This window comes from Triplophysa rosa, linkage group LG4 (genome assembly GCF_024868665.1).
Source record: "Triplophysa rosa linkage group LG4, Trosa_1v2, whole genome shotgun sequence".
In the NCBI taxonomy this organism is placed as follows: Eukaryota; Metazoa; Chordata; class Actinopteri; order Cypriniformes; family Nemacheilidae; genus Triplophysa; species Triplophysa rosa.
Window position 1 is genome coordinate 21,861,066 of NC_079893.1, and position 24,225 is coordinate 21,885,290.

The window sequence follows — 24,225 nt, forward strand, 5'->3', positions numbered from 1 at the left end:
TAGGCTCTTCCGCCCCGACGGCCTGCACCACAGCAGCATCGGAGCGGTTCTTCTGTCTGACAACATCTCAAAGACGTTACGCACCGTTTGACTACGTCTCCCACCGGTAAGTCAAAACTTTAACCATAGTCTGTGTTCCTCCCACTCAACTGTTATAAATGTTACTGCTTCCAAATGCATAGAGACCTTATCTGACCCCCGAATAATACTACAAAATAATAATTTAGACAAAACTCAGAGAAAAATCTGATCGTGATTAAACCTGAAGACAATGTAATAAACGACCAAAACCAACTCATAAAGTTCGGCCTACTTAATATTAGATCACTAAATTCAAAGGCAGTTATTGTAAATTAAATGATCACAGACAACAGTTTTGATATACTTTGCCTTACCGAAACCTGGCTTAAACCAAATGATTATTACGGTCTAAATGAGTGTACCCACCAAGCTACTGTTATATGCATGCATTGGTCGATGTGGTGGTGTCGCAACAATGGACCCACTCATCGATTTAATCATACACTAGACTTGATTATATCTCACGGAGCCGATCTAACCAATATATAGCCTACTTCAAAGCGATGACGATCTTATAACATGTACTACGCACTGCAGAAATCAGCCGTTTAACTCGTTATCGACAGGGTAGAACAATTACCTTGACTACTAAAGATAGTTTCGCAAAGAGCTTGCCAGATCTGACTCCTTTAATAACCATACCAATAAATACAGAATCGCTCGATGACCAGCAAATTGGGCACTATTTTCTCTAATACATTAGAAGCTGTCGCACCTATGAAGTCAAAAAAGATTAATGAGAAAAACGTAGCACCATGGTACAATAGTACCTCTCGCGCCCTTAAAAGAGAAACACGTAAACTGGAGCGCAAATGGAAACAAACCCAATTAGAGGTCTTTAAAATTGCGTGGAAAGAGAGTGCAAACTGTTATAAAAAGGCACTAAAAGCAGCAAAGGCTGAGCACCTCCGTAACCTCATAGAAACTAACAAAAACAATACAAGTTTTTATTTAGTACAGTTGCTAAATTAACAAATAAACAGACATCACCTGACCTGGTTATTCCGCTGCACCTTGGTAGCAATGAATTCATGAATTTTTTTACAGAGAAAATTGAAAACATAGGAGACAAAATAGTAAAAACTCAACCTCCAAGTCTGTCCTATGAATTAGTACCAACCATCGACCCAAAAGAAAGGCTACAGTGTTTTTCACCTATAAAGCAGGAAGATTTCATTAAAATTATTGCAACCTCTAAACCTACAACATGCTTATTAGACCCCATACCAATAAAATTATTAAAAGAGTTATTACCCGTTGCAATTGAGCCCATTTATAACATTATCAACTCGTCAATTAATCTAGGCCATGTCCCAGGACCCTTTAAACTGGTCGTCATTAAGCCTTTTATCAAGAGACCAAACTGAGACCCCAATGAACTAGGAAACTATAGACCGATTTCAAATCTTCCTTACCTGTCTAAAATACTAGAAAAAGTAGTGTCCACTCAGTTGTGCTCTTTCTTACAAAATAATGACATACACGAAAAATTTCAGTCAGGCTTTAGACTGCATCATAGTACTGAAACTGCGCTCGTTAAAATTACAAACGACCTGCTTATAGCATCAGATAAAGGTAACATCTCACTCCTAGTCCTGCTCGACCTTAGTGCTGCGTTCGATACTGTAGACCATAAAATACTTCTAAAATACTACACAATTATACCGGTATTCAGGGACAGGCACTACAATGGTTCAGATCTTACTTATCAGACAGACATCAATTTGTCCATTTAAATGGGGAATCATCAAATCTAACGCAAGTAAATTATGGATTACCTCAGGGATCGGTTTTAGGACCCTTGTTATTCTCCATATACATGCTGCCCCTTGGAAACATTATTAGAAAACATGGAATTAGCTTCCACTGTTATGCAGATGATACTCAGCTATATATCTCATCAAGACCAGATGATTCCTTCCAGCTATCCAAATTGGCAGAGTGCATCGAAGATATAAAACATTGGATGACTTGTAATTTCCTTCTTTTAAATTCTAATAAAACAGAAATATTACTTATGGGACCAAAGACACGTGAGCAGAATATTTCGGATTATAACCTGCAAATTGAAGGCTGCACTGTTACTCCAACAAATACCGTTAAAGACCTAGGCGTTATATTAGACAGCAACCTGTCATTTAAAAATCACATCTCAAATGTCACAAAAACAGCCTTCTTTCACCTTAGAAATGTTGCCAAATTACGAAATATTTTATGTGTTGCTGACGCAGAGAATCTTATTCATGCATTTGTGACCTCAAGACTTGACTACTGTAATGCACTACTTAGTGGTTGTCCTGCAGCATCAATAAACAAACTACAGTTAGTTCAGAATGCAGCTGCCAGAGTTCTAACCAGGTCCAGAAAATATGATCACATAACCCCAATGTTATCAACCCTTTAAAGACTTTAAAGTTCTTTTAATTACTTATAAAGCCTTATGTCATAAGGCTTTAGAATTATGTGTTTGTGTAAATCTTTTAAGGGTTTTTCTGCTTTTCTGACAGATTGTTTAGCATGTTTCTAAACAGAATGAACCAGCAAACAGAGGGATCTTCCGGGGTGGTTGATGCCACCGGGTTCCCCTCCAGGGTTGAGGCCGTCGGACTCCCTGTCAGAGTCGGGGCCGCCGGGCTACCTTCCAGGGTCGAGGCCGCCGGGTTCCCGTCCAGGGTCGAGGCTGCCGGGCTGGTACCCTGGCCTGTCCAGTCAACACCCCGTCCTATGTGTTGTTCCTGTCCCGCCGGCGATCCAGCCGGTGTCCTAGTTGCTGCCTAGCTGCCAGAGAGCGCTGCCCAGCCATCGGAGAATGCTGCCCAGCTGCCAGAGAGCGCTGCCCAGCCACCGACATCCAGTCCGTGTGTCAGCCGGCAATCCAGTCCATGTGTCAGCCGGCAATCCAGTCCGTGTGTCAGCCGGCAATCCAGTCCGTGTGTCAGCCGGCAATCCAGTCCGTGTGTCAGCCGGCAATCCAGTCCGTGTGTCAGCCGGCAATCCAGTCCGTGTGTCAGCCGGCAATCCAGTCCGTGTGTCAGCCGGCAATCCAGTCCGTGTGTCAGCCGGCAATCCAGTCCGTGTGTCAGCCGGCAATCCAGTCCGTGTGTAAGATGGCAATCCTGTCCGTGTCAGCCAGCAATCCAGTCCGTGTCCTTGTGTGGACTTTTGTGTTTGGACTACCCCCTTGGACTCTTGAACCCTTGGTTCATTTGGAGAGGGGCATTTAGGCACTGATTGCCTTCCATACTCTCCAGGTCTCGTCATTGTTCCTGCCCTCTTGTTTCCTCCTTAGTGATAATTATTAGTTCATGCCCCGCACCTGTCCCTCTTGATTTTGATCCCTTATAATGCCCTTGTGTATTCTGTCCTGTGCTTGTTCATTGTGTGTCGTCATTTGTTTCATGTGTCTTGTTAACCCCTTACCCGCTGTCTGCGCCTGGGTCCTCTGTCCGTGTCTCACCTCCACGCCCATGACACCTTAAACGGTTTAGCCCCTACCTACATAACAGAGCTTCTACCACTCTACAACACGCTCTCTAAGATCTCAAAACTCCAGACTTTTGATAACACCTAGAATAACTAAATCCACCAAAGGGGTAGAGCTTTCTCATACGTAGCACCTAAACTCTGGAATAGCCTTCCCGATACTATTCGAGGGCCAGACACACTCTCCCAATTTAAATCTAGATTCACGAGTTCACCTCGCATATAGTAACTACAGATGGGGGACGGATATTATGCGTATTTGGTGTGCTGTCCCGGGGAGAGGGCTCGCCTCTTGTCCGGGGAGAGGGCCCCAAGCCTGGTGTGTGCCCGGACTCGGGTCTTTCCCCCTGTTATGCTGCGGTAAAATAGGCTGATGGGGAGGAGTTGGGGCAGAGGAGGGTTAGTTATCTGCACGTACTCCTCCTGAACTTTGTTAATAAAACATCATTTAAAGACACATCTTTTCAGCCAAGCATTCACTAAATAAATAAATAAACCTATGCTAAATAAAGCATTTATTAGATATTATTTACTAGAATAATCTTGCTTGTTCTATAAACACCATGCATTGTGCTGTGTTTTATCTTTTTTGTGTTTTTCAGTTTTTCTTGTTTTCTCCTGTAAAGCTGCTTTGGAACAATGCACATTGTGAAAAGCACTATATAAATAAAATTGAATTGAATGTCTGTCTAGTGTTTGAAAGTGATAGGATTATTGATGAGGCGCTAACAGGTGTCTGATAAAGTGATCTGGCACTCAGCAAGTCTTTAGCACAGCGCTATACGATACAGGCATTAGTTAACATTCGATAACCTTCTCTGGAGTTTAAACAAACAAATGGCCTTGTTAATAAAATACAGGCATAAGGAATTTGTAAGTGCCAAGTTGAATGTTTTTTTTTGCTTGTGTTTCATGAACAAGGACCTCAAATTTGAATGTAGCTAAAGTGAACAAGGACAGCAGGAATCTGATTTCATTTTGACATCATGGTAGCCAAAACCCATGATGAAAATGTAGTCAGTATATGTTAGAGGCCCCTGTCACCTCCAGCTGTTCAAAAGAAGGCTTTGCTTTTATCAGTGTCAGTGACACTAGCTAGCGGCTTGATAATGGAACAATTGTTGTCACACTTCTGTCAACAGCTCTAAGAACCTAGCAACAAGAAAGAGCTATGAGGTTGCAATGCCACGAAGAAAATGGCCACGCCCACAAAGAAGAAACTGGAAATCTTAAGCAACATAAGAAAGTTATTTTTTTTAAATAACTAATAATGCATGTGTTTTAACGTGAGCAAATGAGCATAAATATTTGGAGCTTTTATATTAAATTAATTAATAACATTGAAATCAGGCAAAAAATAAATAATTGCAAAATAAATGTAAATTTTCCTATTAGAAGAATTTACTTTTAAGATTCTCAGAGTCTTTTGTATAAGCGTGTTTGTGTTTCTATGGGCTCCTGTTGCTGACATTAAGAACGCTGTGTGCATTTTTTTCTTGTAGTGGACGTAATCACTGTGGTAGAAATTCTACTTTACCTCCCAACCTGCCATTTGCTTTCTGATTGGCTGAGATGCTCATGAGGGGTGACTCATACAAGCTGCTCACTGCAACAGACAAAAACTCACATTCCTGTAAAACTAGGCCTAGCTAATGCCTTCGAAGCTGTTTATTGCAATAGAATAATCCTTTGATCAAATGTAAGACTACTGATTGTTAATATATGACACATATTTCTTTATAATATTAAACTGGAACAGCTCTAATGTTAAGAGTCAAATGTGGATGCTGGGTAAATCATTAACATGGATTGTGGTACATGCTGCCAGCTGGCTAGAGTTTTAAGAAGATTAGCTGAAATGTCTTGTTATCATAAAATTGTTTCTCCTAACTGCAGGCAGCTCTGTGAGTCAAATGGTGATGGTGTGTTTGTAAAATTCACTGACGTCTACTGTGATTTACACAGCTTTCCTGTAGCCCAGTGGTTAGTGTCATGGTTCTGCCCCACCTTGTCTTGCTTTTCTTGATTTAGTGGCAGAACCATGACAGAACCTCTTGTTTTATGTGGAAAGTGGCGTTTTGTCCCTATTGGCCTTCCACTCTCCGGTGTCTTGTCTGTGTTCCCGCCCTTTTGTATCCCTCGTTTTGACTGTTTATTTGTTCATACCCCACACCTGTTCCCCTTTGATTTGTCCCTTTATTTAATGCCCCTGTGTTCTCTGTCTTGTGTCGGTTCATTGTACTCTGTCGTGTTTCGTGTGGGTGAGTTCTTGTCCTGTTAAGTGTAGCCTAGTCTTTTGTAGTATGTAATAGATGTTATTTCTAGTTTAGTGTAGTAAGTCCTTGTTCTTGTTATATGTCATGTTTACAGTTTATTTTACCCCCACGTGGGTCTTTGTTTTGTATGTTTTGTTATTTATTAAAAGTCTAGTTTACCCCTTACCCTGTCTGCACTTGGGTCCTCTGTCTGTGTATCCGTGTCTCTCATCCCCGATTCGTGACAGGTTAGAGCGTGGCGCTAGCCACACCAACGTCATGGGTTTGATCCCAGGGATTGCACATGCTCCGGTACAAATGTATAGTGTAATGCAATGTAAGTCGCTTTGGATAAAAGCATCTGCCAAATTCGTGAGTGTAAATAACACTGGCTTTCAAAGAACTGTATGTTTGTTCTTTCTTCAAAATGTTGAAACCCTTTTAACAACATTAAATTTACATAAAATATCCCATGTCAGAGTTTGCCTGTAAAGCTAAATGTACAGCCGTGGAAAAAATTAGACCTCATTTTACAATTATAGTGTTTAGGTAAAATGATTGTTTTTGTTTCATTCTGATAACTACTAACAATATTTCTCCCAAGTTTCAAATAAAAATATTGTTTCTATTTGCAGAAAATTTAAATTGGAGAAACAGGTCAAAATGACAGAAAATACGCTCTGTATTTTTTCAGACCTCAAATACTGCAAAGAAGCAAAGTTCACATTCACTTTTAATACAACATTCTAATTTGTAAATGTATTTAGGAAAAGTTCAAAATTATTTTGTTACATGATAACCTTGATTTTTCTCACAGTTTCCATGTGTCTTGTCATGCTGGCAGTCTTTCACATTACTGTTGGATGACTTTATGTCACTCCTGAGGTTTGATTTTGTTGAAATTCAACAGACACTGGACTGGAATGGCCACAATACATCTAGAAATGCTGATTAAATTAAAATAAATGGTCTCTCAATTTTTTCCGTAGCTGTATATCCTAAATAAATCTCAAACTGGAATAAATATTCAGACTGTTTGTGCAGTCATTTTTGGAATGTTTATGCAAAATAAAAATACAGCTGGAATCTTTTGATGATCTTTCATCCACAGGTTTTTAGGAAAGGTTCTACTAGCTTTGCACAGCTGAATTTTGCCCTCCATCTGCTGTTTCTGAACAACATCTCCACACCTTGATGTTTTCTGCAGGTATAGTTTGTTGTTCTTCCCTCTGCACAGGAGGAGTTCTCCAAAGTTGGTAATTGGGGTTTTTTTGTGAACATCAATATCAAATTTGGACAGCCAGCTAGTTCTAAGAATCTCTTTACAAGTTTCATAACTGTAGAGTCCACATTGCTCCTGGGCACCTTGTAAGACATTATTAATATCTGTGCAGTGACACAATTCAATCTCAGAAGACAGAGGACTGTTCCTTTGGTTTTTGCTGTGCAATTAGTTGTGAACTCTGGGACTTTATACAGAGAGCTGTGTGCCGTTTTACAAATTTCTAACCGGGTCACACTGCCATAAGCAGAATGATTAAGAAAATGATAGAGAACAGCACTGGAATGTTTTACTGTTTTGTATCTCTCTGCCACAAACCGCTGAAATACTACAAGAAAAGTTATCGATTTGCTGGACATACCAGAGCAGACAAAGGTTGTACAGCGCACATTCAGACACTATCTGTTACTTTCTCCACACACATTATGGCCACCCAATGAATAGGATATATCATAGAGTCCCTCGTTACAGACATTCCTGGTAATGATTCACATTTCTGAAGGCTGTCTTAAATTTCCAGATTACAGGGGAAACCCCACCCCTTCAAGAACAACACTGTTTTCTTCAGCACTGGTTTTTACATCACACTAGTAATGACACAACATATGTTTCTGCCACACAGTGACATCACATACTGTAGATGAGGTGATGATAACCCCCACATGCTCTTGCTCCCATGGCTCGCATCCAATCAGAATGCCTGGAGTAGTGAGGAAGTGACAGAATTGGGCCTGCACATTTATTATAAAGAGTGGAAAGCTGTCACCATCTAAAATCCAGTTTGAGCTTTTGAGGAACACAGAGGAATAGGACGGTGTGATGCTGTTTGGGCTTTTGCATGATGATATCCTGATATGAGAGTCATAGTTTATTAAAATATGGCAGAATTGCTGACTAAAATGTATAGAAAAAGATGGGAATATTAACTCAGGATTGCTGATTTCCAAAATGGAAATTAGCTGGTGGAGTACACGCTCAGGGGAAGAAGAACTCTTTCCATCCTAGATTTTTTTATCTCTGAAATGTTTTGTAATCATTATTGCCTGCATAGTTATTGATGAGCATCCTGAGCGGCTTAGAATATTAAAAGTCTTGACGTGTTCGGTTGAGGTAGATGCAAAGAGCTTTTTGTTGTTGTTGTGTTTCCTCTCTGAGCTGTCAGCTTTCTACCCTGCTGGGCTGCAGCACGGTAATGATTCAAATTAATCAAACCAAAGTTCAAAGAAATAACCCTCTGCAGTTCCTGCAGGTGCTTGCATAACACACATCTGTTTCAATTCTCACTGACTACATGAATCTTGAACATAGTGTCTATTATTGGCTGAATCTCACAAACCGTAAACCTGCCTTGCTCATGTTTCACCCAAAATAATAAAAACAAGCTTTTGCGAGACATAAAAACAGTAATCATAATTCCCCACATTTTTATTTGCATAATGCAAATCACTTAATTTTTTCTGTGTTACACTGTAATTTTTTTTGGCAGCTGGGGCTGTTATTTTATTGTTATTTTAAACCGTAAAAAAAAATTTACTGTAAAATTATATATTTTCCGGTTTTCTTGTAAATTTGCGGTCTTTTTCTGTAATTAAATATTTTTATACCGTATTTACATTATACGTGAAAAACTATAAAAATAACCAAAAACTATGATTTTTTTTAGAGTGCTGTAAAACAGTCCAGAAATTATAACAGCAATCTGTTAAAAATTTATTTTTGGGTGACTTTCTTATGATTCCAATGGGTCATTTCACAAAAGCAACAATTTGGTTGCTGTATTTCTCTTTCTTTACAGCACTAAATTCACATCGCAAAGGTTGTTGGTTGGCACACACAATATTACAAAGTGTACCCCTTAAATGCAAAAAAGCATAAACATCTTTTAAACTATTTTCTTCCCTTGATTTTAGACTCCTCAGATTTTCTCTGTCTATAGTAAAATGAGACCATATGCGTATATGATTCAAACCACAAAATCCAATTCATTAGTCTCAGTACTCTCTAGACAAGATAGATTTCAATTATTCTCATTTGGCAACACAAATCAAATTAGGCCATACCTCAATAAATTAGCCCAGTGTGCATAATAATCTTTATTGACAGATTTATGCTGTGATTCATTCTGGTTTGAGTTAAAGAGAGAGGGGGGAAGGAGAATGGGATCACGTTAGACACTACTCTGTTACTCTGTTTTAATATGTCAATGATTAAATAATTATTTTGTTAGTGCTTTTAATTGTGTCTATGTATACTTACAGAGAAATGGGAACAGATGAGCTTTACTTACACAACCAACACAACAACAGTTTCTCCAAGTTCTCTCTACACATCTGTGTGCCTATTATACAACACTGATTGAAAGATGTTTTAAGACAAGAACCAAACAGATGCACTACAGATGCACTATGCAAGAGCTACAGGACAGTTTCAGGACAATATTTGTTTTTTTGTTGTTGATTTGGTACAGGAAGGTCTGAAATAAAAAACAATCACTTTGTACTTTGTACTAGAGCTTCATATAATCAAAAGAGCTGTAAAATTAAGTTTGAATGGTCTGAGGATGGTTTATGAGTACGGGGTGCATAATGTAGTGCACTGCTTGCCTGTATAATACTCAGGATACAACTAAGCCTTGAATAAAGTAATATACTGGGTTATTGCGAATTTAATGTCCATGAAAGCGCCCGTGGCATGCTGTTGATAACCACCACAGTAACTTAGACATGCCCTTTAGTAAAAGCAGAAACACATGAATTATAAAGTTTAAATATTTGTTACTTGAGCTGTAAGGGCGCCTTAATAGCATTTTGAAGTTAGACTACTTTTCGAGCTGTAGCAACATCTGGTTATAATAATAAATATTAAAGGAGTTATATGACAAGGCTAAAACGAATATTATCGTTTGTTTTAAATGTGATGCAATGTGTATACACGATTTAAGGTTCAAAAACGCTGTATTTTACCCCTACCGTGCATGTTTGTATCTCCTCTTTGCCCTGCCTCTCTGAAACGCGCAGATTTTTAATAAAGCTCATCGCTCTGAAAAGCGAGGTGTGCTATGATTGGCCAGTTAATCAGTGCGTAGTGATTGGTAGAATACTGCAAGTGTGTGACGGACGTAAATGTAAAGCCTCTTACCAGGTTCCAAAGCAATTGTACTGACAGGTACACCCACCTCAGTTGCATATACATTTGGGCGGTCTTAGTCAACTCAGACCACGAACTTATGTAGATTTGTGGGGGTGTGGTTACACGAGGCGTTTCAGGTAGGTCTGGGTGAGCACTCGCTTTTAGATAGAATGCATCTTTTGTTCCGACACTTTAATTTTTGCAATTTTACATGTCTAATACATGCATGGGCAACTTATGAATGAATGAATGAATGAATGAGGTATTTATATAGCGCTTTTCTGTGTATTGCTGTACACCCAAAGTGCTTTACAATCATATGAGGGGGGTCTCTCCTCAACCACCACCAGTGTGCAGCATCCACCTGGATGATGCGACAGCAGCCACAGTACATCGGCGCCAGTGCGCTGACCACACACCAGCTATAGGTGGAGAGGAGAGGGAGAGATAGAGCCAATTCAGAGGGTGGGGATTAATAGGAGGCCATGATTGACAAGGGCCAGTCGAGGGGATCTGGCCAGGACACCAGGGTTACACCCCTTCTCTTTACGAGAAGTGCTATGGGATCATTTATGACCACAGGGAGTCAGGACCTCAGTTTAACGTCTCATCCGAAGGACGGTGCTTTTTACAGTATAGTGTCCCCATCACTATCCTGGGGCATTAGGACCCATACAGACCACAGGGTGAGCACCCCCTGCTGGTCTCACTAACACTGACACATTATAACACACCAATGACACAGAAAAACATGTATTTGCGCCCTATGACCCCTTTAACAAGATGCACAATACAAATCCTGCATCCCAATTTGCCTACTTATACTATGTCATAATAGTAAGTACTACTTTTGTGTCGGAATAGTAGGTACTTTTGAGTGCATAGCAAACTATGCACACACTGGGACATACTAGCGCATGATGGAAGTGACGTTTTTGCCGTGATCCTTTTTGCATTTAAACATTTTGTCATTTAATATTTGTCATGTAATGTTTACTGTATACTTAATTTATTGATTCAGTTATGCATCATGCATTTCATTTATCAATGCTGTGTAGTGCAACAAAACTCTGCGGGTAATATCAGCCGTGTGCACTATGATTTTTCACCAAAAACAGTAGACCATCCGAGAACTTTATGGATACTAATAGAATTTCCGAATACCAATTAGGATGAATAGTATGCAATTTGGGACGCAGGGTATGAATGGAGTTTAAAATGCAACTTTTAAAATGGCCGCTCTAGTACAAGCGGCCCAATCATCAGTCAATAAAGAATAATGATAGAAAAGCTGACAATACTAAGCATTTTTTTCACAATTTAAGCAGTTTTGCCAAGTGTGTTGGTCAGAAATATGTTGTTGAATTGTGATTAGCAAGCACTAGTAGAGATTTTAGTCTTCCTCCATTCAAGTAAATTGAACTTTGATATTGCTATGACTGAAATAGCTACCTAAAGGCATTGCAAACATTGCGGCAGTGTGCCCCTACTTCCCTAAAAGGACTTTAGGACTACTGACGTATTTCCTGTGGGTGGAGCTTACAAAACACAGAAGGAACTGTGCAGGTGTATTATACAAGTGTGCAAAGTATACTTTGTGTATACTGTTGTAGTGGTTGTAGTGTGATTTCTGTATGTTTCCTAATTTGCAAACTGTTTGATGGTGTAAAATGTATCTTTAAATTCAAAATAACCCGGATGTTTCCTTAAGATGATGCTGTGAGAAAAGACAGACCCTTCAAAACCCCCTCCCCAGTTCTTTCTCTCTTGCGCCTGTGTTGCTACAGCTAAGGATTCCCTTGATACTTAAAATAGCACTTGGAAAAGGATCGTATACTCATTCATAACCCCACATTCTTTAACCTCTCTATTATCTTCACTATATCTCTGGTCTCTCTTGCCAACTGGCTCTACCCAAACAGCAGCACAATGAATGCAGCGCTCGGTGGGAGGAGTCACATCAACTGCATGCCAGTCATGATGTTGATCTTACTCCCAACGCTATCGCCTAGAGGAGAGAAATATCTACTGTGCACTAAATGGATTTTTAATGCTACAATAAATGTGTATATCATCCATGTTGACTGTTGTCTATTGATTTTCCCTAGATGAGATCATACTGTAAATACATTTAATGCTGTACTGGTGCTTTGATAACACACTCAAAATTGTTTTCCCATGATAATGAGTTTGTCCCTTGAGTATGTATGAGTGATTCAACATCTTTGATCATGTCTGTGATTCAATGTGAGCACTGAATGTGTGCTTATGTCTGATGGTCAATTCTCCTTGTTTGCCTCAGAATTGAGGACGATCACTGATGGTCTCCCATAGATGTGTGGACTGAAAGAAGCCCATTCTATAGATGACCTATTTCCACATGGTATACACAAATTGTTAGCTGTGCACTTTAAACAAGCTCTCCAGAGGATTGTATCCAACAGATGGCATTACCATTACTGTACAGCACTGATGTTTAGTCAATCTCCTGCTACAGACACAATGGCACATACCTTAGAAGATATGCTAAGCAAAACATGATTTGGTGGGTTTATGTAGATATAAGATGTTATTTCAAAATTTAGGAGACACTTCTATCTAAAGCTTTTACCGTGAATTGTATGTTTTTAGCACAGTATGTGTGCTCAATGGGAATGGAACCCATACTTGCACTGTAAATGTACTCTATGTCTACACATGTTAACAAGGAAAAACAATGTCCAAATCTGTGCTACAAACATCATAGAAGAAATAAAGATCATGGAAGAAATTATACACCTTAATCGGAACTATTGGGATGTAAACTTTTGAGCACGATCATCTGTATAAACTCAGTTATTTAGTCTTGTGTAATTCAAGTGCGTCATCGACGCAATGCTTTCAATACAGAGGTAATGATATTTACTAAACCTTTAACATTTTTCTCACAATTCCTGATCTTCAAAGCCTTTAAATATAAATGTCTGCAACCACGCCCATAAAAGAGCTCTTACTCTAGATGATGATATCTACAATAATAATTCTAATGGCAATGGCTCAGTTTGTCTGGTATGTCTGTCTTGACAATCATGAAGCCAAATGAGGCCGGTGATTACGGCAGAGGTTATAACAGTCCAGCAATTGGCTCACCCTTTACAGTATAAGTGGCAAACCATTGCATACAGGAGAGATAAAAGCTACTGTAATACATATGCAATGTGATTTGATTCCTGTCTATTTTGAGCCTGCACTATTCTCTATTTAATAAACAGTACATGCTCTTCTGCACTTCATGTTTGATTGGTTGGTTGCACTGTTTTTGTCAAAATGATGCTCTAGGTAAGCTTCCAGTTACAGTTATAGGAAAGGGAAAAGAAAAGGAAGACTTGAGTAATTACGATTGAGATTTTGACCTAAGGCAAGAGAGAGATGTCACCTGAGTTATGAATAATGAGGTATCTTATTTTAACAAACTGTAAAAAAACCCTGTGAGCTTTGTTCAAAGCTCTGTGACCCGGATACATCCGAATATGCATGGACAAAGAAGTGTGTGTGTGTGTGTGTGTGTGCGTGTGTGTGCGTGTGTGTGTGTGTGTGTGTGTGTGTGTGCGTGCGTGCGTGCGTGCGTGCGTGCGTGCGTGCGTGCGTGCGTGCGTGCGTGCGTGCGTATTTGCGTTTGTGTGTTACTGGCAAACCTGCTGAAACCTTTACAGTGCATGGTGTAGTGACTAATTCCACACATTTGCTCTGATGATCAAAATCACCGCCCATCTTATTCCCATAATGTGCTCTGATATATATTGCTTATTTGCTTATTACAAAGCACTCTGGAAAACTTAATTCTGATCGGCCAATCGCTACAATTCAATTTATGATATTCCCAGATAACAACAGCGCAAAACTAATAAAACATGGTAACCTGGATGCTGCAAATAATTTTGTCAGGCAGTTTACTATTACATAAATTACGTAAATATAAATATGTCCTTTTATAATACAGTATATGACATTATATTACAAAAGTTTAAGCCAAATTGCCTGTTCCTGGCACTGGAGGGTCTTGTTTATTCTCGGCATACAACCAGTTCCAAAATCCCTTACTTAACCAATGTATAGTTGCAAATGGTATATTGCCAAAATAATTTGTATATTGCCAATGTATTGCTAGTATTGCCAAGCACACACAGTATCTTCATTAAAAAATAACAAACAAAAAAACACAATTCTGTCAGCATCCATTTACCCTAATGTCTTTCCTGTAGGATTTTCTTCTGTGGAACACAAAAAAGTACGTAGAGAAATTATTTAGTTTCCAAGAGAGGTCAATGTGGTCCAACCCTTAGGAAACAAAATATACGGGAATACACTGTAAAATATAATTCTTAAATAATACATTTCCATATTGGAACAAAATGCTTACATTTTTTCAATGCTGTATATGAAAAGCGGCAATTACTTTCATATTATTCAATATATTGCAATGTTGTAATTTATTAACTATGTATTATTCTAAATGATTTTATATTTGACAGGTAATGTGCAGGATAAATATATTTTCTTTGCAAAAAGAAATATTGTTTGGTTACCAACATTCTTTAAAATATGAGGGTGAGTAAATGATAAAATAATGATCTATTCCTTTCAGTTGACAAAATTGCTTAAATGCTCAACATAGCTACTAAAATTAGATTGAAATAATTCCATCTTCATTAAGTATTTTATTTTTCTTGACTATTTACATCATTAACCGAATTGGCATAATGTACAGTAAGAATTACAGTATGGAAAATGAGTGAACAAATGGATGAACAAGTGAGCAATCATGTGTGGCCTGTATATGTGACATACCATGTCACATAATCAGCTGACAATGAGCACTATAAATTATCCTTGGCTTATCACTTGCTCCGGTGTGGTTCAGTTTTAGCCTGTAACCATGGCAACAGACTGCTTCACAGATCCACACTTACTGATGGAGAGAGATGGAAACACATGCAAACAAGGAGCAAAGGATATGATTGCACTCCACCACCTTATCATGTTGCTACCGCAGATAAAAACTGGCACAGAATACAAATCTCGCATTCTCTCTCAGTTTTAGATTAATCAAAATGCCAATGTTCAAAGTAAAAGAGAATCCAATAATGAATGGATGGGCTTTAGACCTCATATATGCTGTGACGATGAGCAGAAAAATGGGTCCACAAAAGGAGGCTCAATCTCTGTTATCTTGTTTGCCCAGATCAGCGAGTGATCTTAAGATGGTGGTAAATTATCTCATTTGCTCCTTCCTGTTTTCTGTTTTGTTATTTATGGCTGACAACTGAATCGATCTGAAAGACTGAAGTGATGTTGGTTATAGGCATGTCATGAATGAATCACGTGTGTACTGTCATAATTAAATAATAAATCATAGCCTCTCTCAGTCAAGAGGCAGTAACACCTCACTGACTGAATGCAAAGGCTCATAGACACACATTTACGACTGCTGGTTGTGAAGGCTTTCAAAGAACATGCTGACATCGCTGAATGTTGAAAAAGCATTTTCCTTCATAGTGTGTAGGTAAAATGATTTCTTAAAGCATTATGTTCAGGACACAAATGTTCTTTACAGCTGGGATTCTCAGTGCATCCGCTGAAGGATCTTTTGGCATTTAAAGGGATAGTTCACCCCAACATCATTCTAAAATTACTGTTACATACTCTCATGTTGCTTCAAACCAGTTTGATGTTCTTCTTTCTTCTTTTTATGAGACTTTATTTGTCAATTCACAGCTTGACGAAGAAGAAAGTCATAAATGTTTTCATGATGGCAGCATTGTCAATTTTGGTTGAAACTATCCGTCTAAACCCATTACTTCTAACAGTTCTAGAGTCAGTCTCGTCTTAGATCAAGTACATTTACATTTAGTCATTTAGCAGACGCTTTTATCCAAAGCGACTTACAGAGAGTTCAGGGAGCAATAAGCGATATGTCATACAGGAGCAATAATACAATAGGTGCTAATACAAAGTTACTGGTTTCAACAAAAGCCAGACCAAAACCTGTTGAGAGAAAGAGAGAGGTTATTTTTTCATTTGTCTGCCAAGTATTCACAGAAGAGATGGGTTTTAAGTAGTTTGTTTAATGTTGTGAGAGATGTGGTTGACCGGACTGAGTTAGGAAGAATGTTCCATCAGGAAGGAGTTGTGAAGGAGAATGAGCTGGAAAGCGATTCGCTGCCCTTTTGAGAAGGCAATACGAGACGCCGCTGGTTTGCTGAACGCAGGCTTCTTGATGGGGTACGAAAGTATGCCGGTGCAGATCCAGTGATAGTCCTGTAGGCAAGCATTAGTGACTTGAATCTGATACGGGCTTCAACCGGTAGCCAGTGGAGAGAGATGAAAAGGGGTGTCACATGAGCCCTTTTGGGCTGTTGGAAGACGAGGTGTGGTGCTGCGTTCTGAATAGGGTTGGGAATCGAAAATCAATTCCAATTTGGAATCGGAATCGAAAGGCTAGGAATCGGATCGGAATCGAAAGGAATAGGAATCGGATACTTGAGATTAAAATTTGAATTCCCCTTATCAATTCCTGTGAGCATATTTTCAGAAAAGTACATGCTTGCATGATCTGCTGATATCTCAATAAAAGCCCTTATGAAAATTATCTATATTTTTACTATAGTAAGCATAGTTTTAGGGCTGCACAATTAATCGAAAAACTAATCGAGATTACGATTACGGGTCCAAGGATTATGTAATCGTTAAAAACCGCGATTACAACTGCTTATTTTCTGTGCATGTCAGCAGGTTTGTTGCGCGTTAGAAGCAGTGGCAAATCAGCAGCCTATCATGAATATGTGGGCGTGGCCTTAACAACAACCAGACTAACAAGGATGTTAGATGTAAAAGAACATCGCATAACTTGTCAAGTACTGGGCAGATGCAAGAATTAGTACCAAAACGAAAAGCATCATCTGTGGTATGGAATTATTTTGGATTTACTAGTGTAACGGAGGCCAGCTAGTGAAGAGCTGTGCAGTGCGTAAAAACCTCACTTCCCGACCAACATAGATGCTCTAGCGACAGACGCTAGAGACTGCGGTCTTTAGCCTCCTCGTTAGAGCGCCCGTCTCCCATCCGGACCGACGCCGGTTGGAGGCCCGCGCAGAGCGGGGCGAGTAGCATCGGTCACATTGGTGCCGTGACCCGGATGGGAGTGAGGTTTAGGGGGTTGAGTGTAACGGAGGCCAGCTAGTGAAGAGCTGTCCCAGCTAACAGGGAACGTTCGCACAACTTTCACTAACTAACGTTCTTTAAAAGGTGTCTAAAAGTTAGAACAAAACGTTCTTCAAATAACGTTTATGGAACGTTTTCATAACGTTATATTTAGTTAATATACGTCTCAAAACGATGAGAGAAAACGTTCTTAGAACAATGTTCTCGGAACGACCTCATGACGTTATTTATACTTGATGAATGTTCTCATAATGATGAGAGAAATCGTTCTTTTTATTCTTTTTTTGTGGGCATTTCAGTTAATTCAGGTGCATTCCCCTCCCAGATAGCAAACTGACATTGATCAATGTCGATTTCTGGTTATAAATGTCATTATCGGGCGTCAATCAGATTTCCATGTCGAATCAACGTTCACAATTTGGTAGGTACATCAGTAGGTTTTCGTCAAGAATAAAATAGATTCAACATCGAAATGGGGTTTGTCGGTACACGATCCGGGATGCCTGCACGATCCGTCCGCGCATGCGCACAATGACGTAGTAGATAATTCTGTTTAGCGACGACACTGCACGATCTGTTCCACGCTTGAGCACCTTTATACCGCGACTTTCACTACTGTCCACCTCTGGTCTCATGTCACTTCTGTGTGCACACTATGCGTTGAAATACTCTGTAACATTTCCCCAGACTTGTTTGTAGTTCTTTCTTCATGTAAGTGCAGATAGTCTAGACGGAAATGCATATTATGTTCCTTATTGTGTTCTGTAAACACCATTGAAGGGATTATTCCTCATTTAGATTATATAGATAGATATATTAACCTATTTATTGACCCATACTAATACAAAATGAGTCGATTTAAAGTTAACTAATGTTAGCAGCTTTTAATAAAAACCGTCTTTGACAATACTACTGACCTCAGATCGAAACACAGCAAGTTAAGTAGGCCTAATGCCATGCAGCAATGAATCGCAAAGGGGAGTATGGAGGAAACTGAAGGTTTGCAGTGACAGACTCTCAAGACTCAGACTTTATTCCACATGTAACCAAAATCGTGTATGTTCATGTAACAACTCCTTTATTATTTTGGATTGGCAACCACGTAAACACATCGTAATGCATAGCGTAAGCTACATTTTAAAACATCAAAATAGACCCGCCATGAACTGTTAAATGAAAAACACAATGTAGCCTACAAAAATATGCCGCCAGTTGTGCCGTCTGGCCGTCAAGTGTTTCATCGCATGCTTGATACTAATAGTGTAGGGAAACCGTGACGTTGTTTACTACGTCATTATGCGCATGCGCAGAACGGATCGTGCAGGCATCCCGGATCGTGTACCGACAGGGTTATCAACACGACGCATCAGGTCGGAATCACAACCTAATTTGGAAACTTGGTGGGAGGAGTCGGAGTGCTGCTCGCTCGTGACGTCAACACGCTCGTGCGTGCACACAACTTTGCGCAGCCAACTTTCGCCAGAGTACATCTGAGGTAAGCGAATGTTTTGATTTTAAATAGTTTTTTATACTGAAATATAATATATTTTACCAATATTTTGTTATTGTAGTTTTAATGTGTTATATTGTGTAGGTTTGAAACGTTCTTGCATCTAGCACACGGCCTGGTGAGCCGGTAGTGAACTCGGAGGTAAATGTTAATGCCGTTTTAGTTGTTTAAAACTGCCACATGCAGCATCGACCGCGTGTAAAACTTTATAGTTTTCTAAAATTTAGGATGAAAGCGATCACTTATGTCGTAACTATGACAGCTAGAACATGAAGCACGTAAACTAAATGAGCACACAGATTGTAATTATTTTAGATTTTCAACATTGTCTCTATGTTGCCAGGTTTTTGTTTGTACCTGAAACTTAAGGCTCCACTTCAGCTCAGTTATGTAAGTAAAAAGTTATCAAGTAATTATTAAAGATCAGTAAACAGTCAGTAATGAAATAAGAACAAATTGCAAATAGAACAGGTACAAATTATGTAAACAGTGTGTTTATTTAAGCGTTGATTCAGTAAACTAGTGAAATAAAACATTGAAGAGTGGTCACTGTTGTTCTTAATACATTTGCATCTCACAGAATGTTTTTTATGATTTCTGACTGTGATTTGACATAAAAGCCTGTGATTGTTATTATTTCCTCAGACTGTGTTCAGGGGAAACCTGGAGCCAGTGAACCAGTACACTGCCAATGATGAGGCACGGAGGGCCATCTCCGCCACTGAAGCCATTCTGAACAACTGCTTCATCAGAGTGTACTGGCACACGTCCAACACACAAGAGCAGGGACCCAGTCAGGGCTTGGACCCTGGTAAGTAGTTTTCGCGGGGAGTGAAAGAGAGATACGCAAACATTAAAATTTGGTCATCATTCGCTCACCCTCCAGTTGTTACAAAACTGTATACATTTCTTTGTTATTCTGAACACAAATTAAGATATTTTAATAAGTTTGTTTTAAAGTGATTTTGGGTCAAATTGGGCCATTCCCATAGTAGGACAAAAGACTACTATTAAAGTCAGTGGTGACCCAAAACGGCTTAGTTACAGACTTTCATTAAAATATCTTTATTTGTGTTCAACACAAAAAATAAATGTATACAGGTTTGTAAGGCTGGTGGATGAGCAAATGATGACAAAATGTTCATTTTTGGATGAATTATTCCTTTAAAATGCAGGAATGAATCCCCTACATTATTGTTCCATGTCGGTACGGCGGTGTCATCAACAACAGCTATTAGTTCAGTTTGGTTCCAATCTGTACACACAATAGATTTTTGTTCTGTTGCGTAGTTACAGTTATGTGAATAGTCTTGTGACTGCATGGATTTGTAATGGGTTTAAATTCTATGGTTGTTATTGCTGGTCTTTTTTTCTGTGAAATCCAGATGAGGAGATCAAGAGGCCTGGACAGATGTTGACCTGCAGAACACCACACTGAGCAGACTTGTGCCACAGTTTTGCATAAAGTATGTCACAAACCAAAGAGATACACTGCGCCGCGTCTTTGCCAAACACGTTGTTGACTATGCTCACTGCACAGACGCGTCTCGCCGAACACAAAGTTTTAATGTGTGCGCACTCGCATCTTTGATAACTGTGCACATTGTTTTGTTTGACTGTACATATACTGGCAGCGCGCAGCTCCTGCCGCAACTAAATTACATTATACTTGTTTCATATTGTCATTTATATACATACTGATCAACCTGTATGGACCTCAAAATAAATAGACTGCTTTTGTTATGTACGTAAGAGGGTTAGCAGGGCTCTAGTGTGCGACCTTATTTCTCAATGGTGCAACTAAAAAAATCTGAGGTTGCACCGGTGCGACCAGCTGTTCGAGGGAGGAAGAAAGTCTCAGTGACTCTGAAAATCTCCCTGTGATTCAACAACAGACACACATTAGGCCCATATCGTGGTCTAAACCAATCAGAGATAGTGAAGGGCGGACCCCCCTATGATTGGCCGTGGTCCAGATTTTCCTGTTCGTGTGTGTACCAGAGGTCGCGTTAAACGAAAATTCTCTGTCATTGACAGATTTTTTTACCAGTGACGGAAAAATCTGAAGGCCGTTTTTCATTTTGACGGATTACAATGAGGGCAATTTGTAACTCCCCGTTTCCCTTCATTAGAGCGTGATATGCTCGCGAAGGGTCGTGCGTGTTTTCACCTGTCATTGTTACTGACTAGACATATGTGATGCGATCTGGGAAAACCCGTCGGATGTTGTGCTGGGACGCGGGAAAGACAGTTCACCTATCAAAGTAAACTACATAACATGAAGAATGAAGGAGTATCAATGCACATTTCCCGCCAGTCCTGTGTAAACTACGGCATGCAAAGTTTTTTTATACAATGTTTTTGTGAGATGACAGAGCTCCCCGTCTGCAGCACCGGGAGTTATCCGATCGCAAAACATACAAGGGATGATCAAAAGTCCAGACACTATGCACATGATAAACCACGTAAAACTTGCTTCACTGCTTATTAGTTGTTGTCCGTAATGTTTGCTAGTTTCCTTGTGTAGTGATAATGGCAGAGCTCTCGTTCTTTAAGTGTGCCCGCACCATTTTCCTTACTTTCGTTTTATTCAAACGGTTTTGTACAGTATTTTTATAGACTTCAACACTACGAAATCTTTTTTTATTAAATTGTTATTAGAGTAAGTCTTTTACCACTGTAAAGTGACTTTTCCTTGTGATACTGGACTGTTGTGCTTTTATTTTCATCACTTAACTTTAAACCCGTTTTCCTCCAAATTCCGTTCCTGTAAATCCTAGCGCTTCAGCCGACCTCAGCCATAACTGTTGTTACATACACAAGGTATGAGCAAAATAAAAACTGATTTGGAAAGGGCTTCAATATGGTATCAAAAACTGTAATATATAAATTTGCACCATGTGTTAGGTTTTCCCAGATCGAATCACATATGAACATAAACATTAAAACATTAAATATATAGATGAATATAAACAACAATGGCTTTATTGGGCATTCAGTTGTATTAAAATACAACAAGTTCCGAGACGCAATTACAGCGTGATGATGTCACGACCATACTAATTACCACGTAAAGCCACCTTGCACCATAGTGATGGGTAATAATAGATTATGACGGATTTTTTACGAGCCTGTCAGTCAAAATGACGGACAATAAAAAAGTCTAGCGCAACCTCTGGTGTGTACATGTGAAAATGCGTGTTCTGCAGTCAGACAGAGAGGGGAGGAGCCTATAGGCCCGTCAGTTAAACAGAGTGGATGTAGCCGCGGATGATGAGAGAAGATGATAAGAACGATTGACAACTTTTTCGTGAATAATGTTAAGTTGAGGCGTGATCCGTCTGAAAATCATAAGCAATGCTCTGACACGGAGCCATCAACCTCCCAGGTTATGTCAAGCCCTGGTCCATTTATCTTGAGATGTTTTAAGTTTCAGTTCAGTGAAGCACTTTAAGCACCAACACTTTTTCAGTAAGTTACCTTTCTTGTAGAATTGTGCTTCAAATAAAGAACTTTATGTTGACCAGATTGTTAGTTAATCATTTACAAGTCAATTTTGCCTATATGGACAGCGATTTAAAAAACAGTGAACTGGTAAAACTGTGGTGTTAAATGCGATGCGGTCGAAAATTTGGGTGCACCTAACTTTTGTGCTGGTGAACCTAAGAAAAAAAGTTAGGCGCACCAGTGCAAAAAGTTAGTCTAGAGCCCTGGTTAGATTATTTAGTGTAGAGGTCATTTCAAGAGTGATAAACAAAGTGATGGAAAATACTTATTTTCATGCATGTTAAAAATGTGGAAAGAACTCACTGCATCTCACCCTTTCCTGGCTGCATTATTATTTGTAGAGTTTATGGAATGTGTGCATACATTGTTACAAGTATGACAGTTAACATTTCAAAACAACATTTATTTATTTTGTTTAATATTTTATTAATTTAGGGAAATGGGAAAGATTCTTAGCCCTCATCAGTCTATTTGGATGTTGTTGATAGTGTAAAAACATCAACTTTAAAGCAAATGTGATTGATGGATTAGCATTGCTCAACAATACGTACTCAATTAATGTAAAATAGTTTGACTTGACAAATTAACTGTGAATCTGTGAACATTCTTACTGTCAGTTAATGGGCCAATGTTAGCATCCTTACCTAAAAACACATGCTATGACTTTCTTACCTGTGTTAAATAAGTTAGTAACATCTATTTACAATCTATTTACTTTACAGATAGAGCATGAAGAGACAGGACATGGACCACAGCCCTAGTTTTTATGCACCCACACACACATTCAGATAAGATTTCTCACTGATTAAATGTTCATATGAAAGTTTGTTACGTTTTGGTGGTCAAGTTATAATTCACTGTCATAAATCTAAATGAAGGGTTTGGTTCCAAAATGAGATAACTAAGTTTTAATTTTTTTTCAAAAATGTTTTTTTTATTGAGCATTCCAATTAATATAAATCAAAGTGCAGCTGCTTTGTTTTGATTTAAGCTATGATAACTAAAAAAGTACAGCTAACTAACACAAAAACATGATAACATAATAAAAAAAAGATTTTTGAAAAATTGAGTTTTAAAACTCAATGTTAATGAGTTTTTAAAAAGCTTTTATAATTAAAATACCTGTTGATTGCACATGTAACTGTTGTATACTTTTTTGTTCCTGGAATGATGTTAATAAACGTGATGTTGAAAGAGAAGGTTGCAGCACTGCTCATCTTAAAATAACATTTTAATAACCTAATCTAAACTATTTTTTGTTCCAAATAAACGTTCTCAGAACGTTGGATTTTCAATACATTTTTGGTGGCAGGAACGTTATGCTAACCATAAAAGAACGTTCCAACAACATTAAGCAAACTGGATTTTTAACGTTCTTCTAATGTTACAAATAAACGTTCTTAGAACGTTATATTTTTAATACATTTTTGGTTGCAATAACGTTATAGGAACATTACGCTAACCATAAAAGAACGTTCCAACAACGTTAAGCAAACTGGACTTTTTAACGTTCTTCTAATGTTACAAATAAACGTTCTTAGAACGTTGGATTTTCAATACATTTTTGGTTGCAAGAACGTTATAGGAACATTTTGCTAACCATAAAAGAACGTTCCAGCAACATTAAGCAAACTGGACATTTTTACGTTTTTGGAACATTTTAAATAACGTTCCCACAACCAAAACAGAACATTTGGAAAACGTTCTCAGAACATAATTTTGTTAGCTGGGGTGCAGTGTGTAAACCTCACTCCCCGACCAACAGAGACGCTCTAGCG

The 24,225-nt window shown here is 38.8% G+C and overlaps 1 protein-coding gene and 1 long non-coding RNA gene across 3 annotated transcripts in view; one reads left to right on the forward strand and one right to left on the reverse strand.

Moving 5' to 3' along the window:
• Positions 1 to 24,225, reverse strand: part of gpm6ab (glycoprotein M6Ab) — an 82,902-nt gene that overhangs the window by 48,794 nt on the left and 9,883 nt on the right. The window lies entirely within an intron of this gene.
• LOC130552469 (uncharacterized) lies at positions 18,863 to 23,626 on the forward strand. Of its 2 annotated transcripts, XR_008962740.1 has the most exons (6): positions 18,899 to 18,925; positions 19,025 to 19,081; positions 19,284 to 19,330; positions 19,586 to 19,751; positions 20,326 to 20,406; positions 23,170 to 23,626. It is a non-coding gene; the product is annotated as an uncharacterized LOC130552469 (long non-coding RNA). The 2 variants fall into 2 exon arrangements; XR_008962741.1 differs by lacking the exons at positions 19,025 to 19,081; positions 19,284 to 19,330 and having other exon boundaries at positions 18,863 to 18,925.